This window comes from Corvus moneduloides, chromosome 3 (genome assembly GCF_009650955.1).
Source record: "Corvus moneduloides isolate bCorMon1 chromosome 3, bCorMon1.pri, whole genome shotgun sequence".
NCBI classification, from domain to species: Eukaryota; Metazoa; Chordata; class Aves; order Passeriformes; family Corvidae; genus Corvus; species Corvus moneduloides.
This window is the reverse complement of record NC_045478.1, coordinates 113,720,548-113,729,870: the sequence shown is the minus strand read 5'-3', so window position 1 is coordinate 113,729,870 and position 9,323 is coordinate 113,720,548.

The following is a 9,323-nucleotide window of genomic DNA, read 5'->3' as shown; positions in this document are numbered from 1 at the left end:
TTCACAACACACTCACACACTCCACCACTCAAAAAACCCTGCTCCTTTTTATTCAAATCTAAAAAAAATTCCCACAGCACATAAAACTCACTCCACACATTCAAATGCTTGAAACAATTCACTCAAAGCACTTCTACCAAGAATTTTAAACTTATAAAACCCACCACAAGCCTTTTGCAACCCCGAGCAAAAATTTTGCTGGGGTTTCGCAAGGCTCCGCTAAAATCTCGCAAGCTAGCGAGTTCCAGCTTGTGCTGCCGCCTCACTCACTCTGCTGAGCGGGGGGTTTAGCCCCTATCGCTTCGCTTGCACCGCTGAGTGAGTGGGGGGGGGGGTTTAGTCTTGAACCCGCGCTACATGCTACACCGCTCTGCCTCGCCGCTAAGGTTAAAATTATTAGCCCTTGGTCTGGATGTCACCCTGAACCAAACAACCAAATTTAAATTCACTTACAATCACACTTTTCAAAATATACTAAAAACTTACAAAATAAAAATCCGAAGCTACAAACTCAGATCACCCCGCCGGTCGCCAAAGTGACACCTGACATAGTTTCAAACTAGCTCCGTTCGCTCCTTTAAACACAAATTTAACAACTTCTAAACACACAATTACTGCTTTTTCACTAATACCTTAACCAAATTTCACCACCACCATTCACACAACTTAAAGCTCATGCACTCTACTTAATTCTTTTCTTGCAACCCACTCTCTAGACACAAAAAAATCTCTCCACTCTCTCAAGCACAAAAATCCTTCCTCAACTCCACTGAACACAAACTTTTATAACTTTTTCATACAAATACGTGGCTGATCCGCGCCAAATACACACAAATCAAAACACCCACAATACAAACTCTCACAAACTAAACACACACACACACAACACACTGCTAATTCGCAGTTCCAACAAACCCTTTTGGCGTAACCCAGCCATCATACCCTTACAGCGCTTGCACAGCCTAGGGGGTCCGTACTCTTTAAGCCAAAGCAGTCCCTGTAGACCTGCGGCGCGTCCCTAATGCATGCGCACAGCACTCAAAATAAAGTTAGTCTCTCTCTCTGTTCACCACTCGTATCCCAAACTACAAGCCAATGCTGCTTTTAAGCCACCGACCGGACCAGAGCCGACGGTGCTCCCGCCGACACCACCCGTACTCCTCCAGTGTGCAACCCCACGGTCCTCGCTCCCCTCTACGAGAACGAACCAAGCCGGAGTTCTTGCAGCCAAACTCTGCAGCCACACGCACCGCCCCGCCACCCGCTCTGCGCTCCTGGCTCTCCTCCATGTGAGACCAAAGGCAGCGTCCCTCAACACACGCCGCACGGCCACCCACGCTGCGCACCCGGCTCTCCTCCACGAGAGACCAAGGCAGCGCCCCTGTACCTCGTTCCCCTCCCTGGGAAACAGAAGCAGCTCTATTCCCCTTACGGGAGATGAACCTTTGGAGCTGTTACCCGCTCCGTTAAAAAATGACTATACTTTCTATGGACACTTACAACCAAACTCTCCCAGGCTTCCGCTTCGCACAGGATGTCCCGCTGTGTCTTACAAGCTGCCTTCTTTCAGGTACCCCTTTAATTTTAAAACACACCTCTTTGTCCCTGGTTCCGGCAGGTCCTGGTCTCTCCCTGGGGTGTCAGAGGATCAAGGAGCCCCCGCTGCCCAAAAATGTGGGGTGAGCGCCCAAGGGGGGTCCCCGGACCCCTGGCCCCTCGGCCGGTTAGAGCAGGGCCCCACCAGAGTTGCCAAAATGGTTTACCAAAATATGAATATCGATCTAATATCGATATTCAACTGAGATGGACAAAAACTCTCTAACAGTTTAGAGTTAGAAAGTGTATGTTTTATTTGGCGCCAGGCGCTGCGTGGGATAACTCCCTAAGACGCAGGGCCCCAATCCAAGCAAATACGACACTTTTTATTTCCACATATTATGAATATCCAAAATACAAATGCATATTCATAACATTAACACCTCCCATTCTCCGCTTCATATGGAAATGAGCTTAAATGTCATTAAGCATGCATAGTGTGTGTCCTGAATGGAGTCGGTGGTCTTGAATTGGGTCAGTGGTCCCAAGAAAGATGAAGTAACTCATCTTCCTCATTTTGACCTTTTTGCCTTTTTGAACTTTAACAATCCTAATTACTTTAGTGACCTCTAAGTTTCCTCTTGCATGACTTTTGAACGGGTTCCCACCAAGGGAGGAAATTGGTAATTGTCCTTGTTCCCTACACCAACTTATCAAAGTTTCTATTCCTCGTTCTAAGCACAGCTAAGCAAACATGCAAATGACAGATCATCAGTTAGTTGGCAATCAGTTACTAATATCTTAAAACCCATTTCAGGTCCAGCTCTCTTAACTATTTTAATTAACTCTAGCTGGGCCCAAATTCCTTCCTATTCTAACTAATTTCAACACAGCTAGCCTATAGCTAAAATCTTTATATTTCTTCTAAATCTATGTTTCACTCTGAAGAGGAAAGGCTGCAAGGAAAAGGCAAGGCAAGGTCAGTGAAAGCTTTCTGTCCTGGCACATTTAGCGGTGTGAAGCAGAACTGCTGTTTGCTTTCCCTAAGGACTCTATGACACTGAGAGCATGTGCTTTTACATGTAGCTGAGAAGCGTGGAGATACAGCTAGAAAGCAGAAGTGAGAGCACTGCGAAACTCATGTCAGAAGTGGACGTGCTAACGCTGCTAGGCCGCAAACCATGGCAGGCAGTATGGTCTACCAGGAAATAACTAGTGTAAGGGAACGGCATGCTTGGTGTGTACCTGTGTCGGTTAATGCTAGCTTGTAGTTTTGCAATGTTATGAAGAAACATAGATATGGTTGTGTAGGTTACTGACGGGTTCGGACGGACGGTGACGGAGACGAGAGATCTCTATAGGCAGGTCTTGGGACACATGGGGTTTATTGTAAAAGGCGTGGGTATTGGGGCACTGCTCAGAGCTGCCAGACTCAGCTCTGAGCAGGCCCAAGAGAGCAAGAGAGTAAGCGGGTGAGAGAGAGAGAGAGAGTGTAAGAGCAAGAGTGGAAGTAAGGAATGGTGAAGTCCTGGTTACAATACAATAAATCATCTTCTGTACTGAATATTCTAATTGTCACTAACCAATCTAATACAAGATACAAATCCTATAGCATTTACATACAGCCTATAAGAGTTCTTATATTACCATAGAGTGTTACATCTTAACTTCTAAAAACTACTCTTTGGACCCCTTCTGCTGAGCTAGTAGGGTCTGCTCTGACCCTTGGACCTGCTTGCAATCAAAGGGTATTGTTCAATCAGGAGGGGATTACCTTCAGTCGGCCATACCATTGTTTTCCAGTTGTTCAGTAACTAAGACTTGGTATTTCAAAAGTGGCTTTCATTTCGATGTTGCCTGTAGTTTTCATATTCCCAAAATCTTTTGTCAGGCAATCATATTTATAAGGCTTTCCTGTTTCATCTTCCCCAACATGGTTGTTATCGTGATTGCTGCTTATATAAGAATCTATTTGTAGTTACTGCTGAAAAGGTATAAATACTCAGCTCTGTATCTGTTGGGGAGGATGAAAGTTTGGTAAGAAAGTTTCACAGGTATGTAGGCTTGGCAGAAAGATCTCTGAATGTAGAAACTGGGGATGAGGTAGAAATGGAAGCAAGTTTTGATCTAGAATAAAAGATATTTATTTTGCTGAAACAGTGATCGATGAGTAACTGAGAAGGCAAAGGTTGGAGATGAGTTGGAAAGAGATTTTTAGGAGCAGGACAAAGGTATGTGACTACAAAGAAAGACATGTTTTTCACCAAGTAAATAAGTCTCAAGAAGAGCATAAGTAAATAGAAAACATGTCTTTGCCAAAAAGAGAGATATGGCAGGCAAACAAGAAATGTTGATGTAGCAAGAAGAAGAAAGGTCTGAGAATTTTCCACTGTAAGCTTAAATTGTAACTCACTTACTCTTGTGATTGGATAATAATGACTATAATACGGTGATGGTAGTAGCTATGATAGGCTATAGGCAAATGTAAAGGTATTGTGTATGGTGCTTATTGGTTGTTATGTGTTAAGATACTCTGCAAAGAAAAGTATATAATGCTTTGTAACTTGAACAGAAGGTGGCTTCAGGTATGCCTACAGCTGGAGCTGGCAGCTGTAGGGCTGGCTCTGGATACCCACTCCCTGAAATGCTGTAACTTCACCTATGCAATACACAGCTTTCAAGAGAGCCACCTGAAGTCCAGACATCCTTCGTGAAACTTTCTCCTATATGTATCAATAAAATTGGCTTCTTGCATCTGAGCAATCTGCCCCATCTCTTCCATCGCCGACCACCACACGACAGAGAAGGAAAGTGAGAATCACCCATATGTTGGAGTTTTAGTAGTTCTCCTTCTGTTTTTTTGGTTTTTTTTTTCTCTTAAGGAGCTTTCCCCCATACACTGGGAGACAGTAATGACTGGACACTTAAGAGAGACAAAAGAAGTTGTCACCGCTCAGGGGAGGGGTGCAGCTGGCTACTCTCTCTTTACCTGAGGTTTCTCATGGAGGGCAGAGATACAGCGAACTTTGGACTGGGAAAATGGGGTGTTTTGCAGCCCCCAGCTCTTGTGCTCTCAGCATTCAGAGGGGAGAGAGGCTGCGGTGGCTGTGGGGAGAATTCGTCACCACTGCAGGATTCCGTCTCCTGCTGCCTTTCTTCTACCGTGAGTGCAGCTCTGTTCGTAAGAGCGGCCGTTGCATTGGAACCTTATTAACAGTCTACCTTCACTAAAAGAGGGACTCTTCACCATCTGCTCGGGTGCCTCAGGTGAGAAACCCCGGGATCCCAAGCCTGCCTTTCCCTGCCCCTCTCAGAGCCCTTCTTTGACCTTCTTTGCCACTGCTCCGAGTTTTCTATTCTATAGGAATAAAATCACATATAAACACATGAATAGATTGAAGAGATTGACTGATAATATGGGTTTATTTACAAGCCTGATTGGCGGATTTAAGGCCTGATTGCCATACTACTCACAAACTACTATTAAATGTAAGTCACTTTCAAATTTCTAAGAGTAAAATACGTATTTGCACTGTATTCAAAACTGCATGGCAAATTATTTCAGATATTATGGACAAAATGATGCGATAATCACATAATAAGAATTTGAAAAGTCAAGTAGGCAAGAGAAAATGGCTGTGTTTTTGTCTGCCCGCATTCTGGACCACAGCTGTGTGAAAATGGTCTGTGAGTCAGGTACAAAGGTGCACAGCAGGAACAGCACTGTCACCTAATAAACACCCCAGGTTTCTTTATTAATGACTCTCACGGGTAGAAGAATGTGTCAAGTTTGCTACAGAGATCCATTTTGAGAGGAGAAATGTTTTGAGAGGAGCAAAATCACAGGAGTTCCCACTGTAGGCTATATCCCCGTTCCGTTGTATCCTTTCACTGCAGAAACCTATCTGATCCTGACTATTTGAATTACAAGGACACACCGAACCACTTGCACGCACATCTGCTCACTGAGCCTGAGAAATGGTTTCTAGTGAAAAGGAAATGAGAAGGACCAGTGTACATACAAAAATGCTGCTAGCGAGGATTTTCTTGCTATTTTCTAAGTCCGTGAGAGACTTTTCTCTCTCACAGAAGAGGTAGCAGAGTATGTAAACAACCAAGCCACCTGCAACCTTGAAAAGTCTTGTTCATGGTATAGTAGAAAAATATTTTGACAATGGATGTTTTAGGATTTTACCCAATCACCCCCAAGGGGTGGCTGATCCTTTGTCCAAATAGATTATGAAGAAAAATGTCTATAAAAGAGTTTGTAAAATAATTAAATGAATAAATCTTGCTGCACAATTCCTTCCTGCTGGATCTTCTCTCCTCCTCCTCCCTATGGCTGCGGGATATGGTGATATACCCTAGGGCCCAGGCCTGCGGTAATAGACAAGGATTACAAGTGAACTGCAACACAAGCAGCTGACACATTTCTCCTGTGGTAAATGAGTGAACAAATATTGTCTTTCGCATATATGATTTTAACATTTAAAAGTGATAATGTACTATGTAGAAACAGTGTTAAGGTAAAATATAGTTAAGTAAAAACAAGACTAGAGTAAATTGTAACTTCAAAAGGGTGGTAACATTGGGAAACGTAGTAATAAACACATGATAATAAATGTCCTTTAAGTTGAGAAATTACAGAGGTAGAAACCAAGACATCTTAAAGAAACAAAGAAGATGAACCGCATGCATCCCAGGAAGTCTGTTATCTCATCAAAACTCACACCTCCCAAAGAAACTGTCAACTACAAATTAGATTGGAGACTGAGGAGGCACCAGAGGGGGGTACCTGCCTTCAATTCTGAAACTATCCAGAGGACCGAGGCGGCGGTGTGCTGGCGTGTGCTGGCGCAAGGGGGCAGAGACAGGAGGGGGGGAAAGTTTAGTGAAGTGTAAATTACTTTCTGGGCTTAAGGGCTATGTTTAAAGAAGTACTTAAGTTCACAGTAAAATGAATGGAGCCACGCCTCTAGCAATATTGCTAAGTGCTCCTGCGCTGTGATATGCCTTTGTTCTACTAATAAATGTTCAATATTATGCTGCTGAAAATTCCGCTTGTGAATTCATCTTTCTCACTTCTTCCCTTAAAATCAGTTCTAAGAATTTAGTGTGAAATACATTTAGGCTTGGTCCACAGGAATTTTAGTTCAAATAAACACATCTAAATGTTTTCCATCTTTCCCATTAAAGGATATTGGTTTTGGCTCATTCTTTCAGCATTTTGCCAGCGATATGCTCAATGCTATTTCCTTAGGAATGAAAGCTGTAGCATGATATTACAAAGTGTTTGGTGAAACCTTTACCATGACTCTCAAGTCGCAACATGCCAGATAATCATTGGTTTTCAAAGCTGCTTGAAGATATAAGGAAAGCATCAAAGGTTTATGCATGAATCAGCATCCCCTTGTCATGACATCATGCTGCAGTGATCCCTGCAGAGCTCTAGGACTGGATTTAAAAGAGAAAAGCTTAACACTGGCTCTTGAGCCAGCAGGATGAAACATCAAAGATTGTATATATATTACTTCTGTGCTAAAACTACTGTATGAAAACGTGTTACCATGATGGCAGTTTTATAGTACTCCATAGGAGACATCTCTTTAAATGACTCTGATATCCTTTCAGTGCTAAAATTGAGAAGGGGGTTGATCCATAGTTAACTCATGTAAACACGAGTGAACTACTAAGAGACAGCAAATGTTAATCACAAAACCTAAGCAGCAGTATTCGCCTTAATCTTGTCAAGATAAGAGGAACAGGATCTTTTGAAAACCAGCACAGAGATCGCTGAATCATCCAGCGAAGAACTGCGCATGCTCCAGAAAGAAAGGTAAAAAGTGCATTGTGACGGAGACTACTGATCTTTATCAGAAAGACCCCCGAGGAAGAAGAGGAGCCTTCCTCAGTGTGACCACCTGGGTACACAGCGCATGCGTGGCACATCTGCTAATGATATTAATGACTTCCGAGAAGTAATTTCTATAACTACTCCTATCCCAAGGAATGTAATGAATATTCATCAATTTTACACATAATGCTGGACTGTATGGAGTGCTCTGTGTGTGTGTTAGGAGGAGCAATCCCCAACGCACCCAGCGCCAAATAAAGCAAATACCCGCCTCTCTGACTCTGTCTCTGAAGCATCTCTAGGCCTGGTTTTGGGCAATTCAAAATAGGTGAATACACATTACAACTACCCCTGAAGTTGTTGCATAGGCAGATTTAAGAGGAAAGGATTTCATCATCATCACTCTCCTTCTTTCTTAATTTGACAGAATTAAGAACTTGTAAAAAATCTGATATCACTGATGCTCACCACTCCTCCAATTAGACTACGCTCACTTACACTGTGCTGAGGACAACAAAGTCCAGAGCTTTGGATATCTCCCGCTTCTGCCCTAGGAATTGCTTCCAGTGCTGTACATTTGCTCCAGCTGTGAAACCAAACCAGCAGAACCAAGGAAGTTCTCTCTGAATGAACCAAGATTTCTCTAGAAGGCTACAACAGCAGTCATGGCAGTGAACACTGCTCTTCACTGGGCCATTCCTCTGAAAAAAACGTGCACCACCTCTCAACCTAAACCATTAAGCCTCCTACTAATGCTGACTGACAAAGTGCCCAACTGCAGTTAGATTCCAACAGCTACTTCCAATGACCTGTCAAAAGAGCTTTGCAGACTTGCAACAATCCAACAAACTAAAGGGGCTATGTTTTATGGCTGCTTTTCAAACATCATTGACTTATGTCCCTTTGCCAGGTTAAGTGAAGGTGGCCCGTCCACCTTGATCAAAGTCAGTAGAATTTTGGCCCAATCTGCTGTTATGCAACACATCATGACACGATCTCTTGGTGTTGATGCAAAATTCCCACTAAAGTGCATGTCGTTACATGACTTAAGGCTACCTACTCAGAGAGTGTCCACTCCACTGCCACACCCATTTTCTGGCCACCTTTAAATGACTGAGCTGTCTTACTTTTTCAAATATTTCTCAGGGGAACGTGACCACCAACTCCTCCTTTCTGAAGTTTAGGAACCTAATTTAAAAGTAGTACTAGCAATACCAGTTTATCCAAAATCCATTTGCTTCATCAACAAACTCCGAGCAAGCACTGATAATTAGTTTCAAGATTTCTACATATTTTTACAGTGGGCTTTTTGTTTGCTTGTTTGTTTTTAAAGCAGATGGAGTTTCCCTGAGGCTACCAGGGCTGTGAAGCAGGCAGGCAGAGCCCTGGCATGGGTGGCACAGGGGACCATGGGAGCTGATGGCTGCCACCAGCATGCGCCAGGTCGGGACCGGCAGGCAGGGCTGCACCCCGCGTCTGCCACAACAGCTGCAGCTTCTGCAGCCTGAAACACAGCTGGCTCAGGGGTTTAAATCAAGAGCCAAAATATTTTGCTGCTCAATTTGGGGCAGAGAAAGGTCATCACTTCTAGCATGGCATAAGCCTGCCACTACATTTCTGTGAAGGAAAATCACCTTGTTGGAGCGAAACTCCTGGGTAAAATGCTGAAGTCCTTTCAGATTCATATTATCCGACATTTCTGTGACCTTCTTTTATACCTGCATTGTTTCATACTGCTGGTTTTGGGCACAAGTTCTTTGTACACTATTCTGGAAATGAAAAAATCAGAAACAACTCCCACCCCTCCCCCACTACCGCTCCTTCCCCAGCCACAACCCTAACAAAACCAACTGGCAGAATGTTCAGGATTTCAAATGAGAACAAGCATAGATGGGACATAAAAAGATGGATCCTCCTTAGACATTTGTGCATG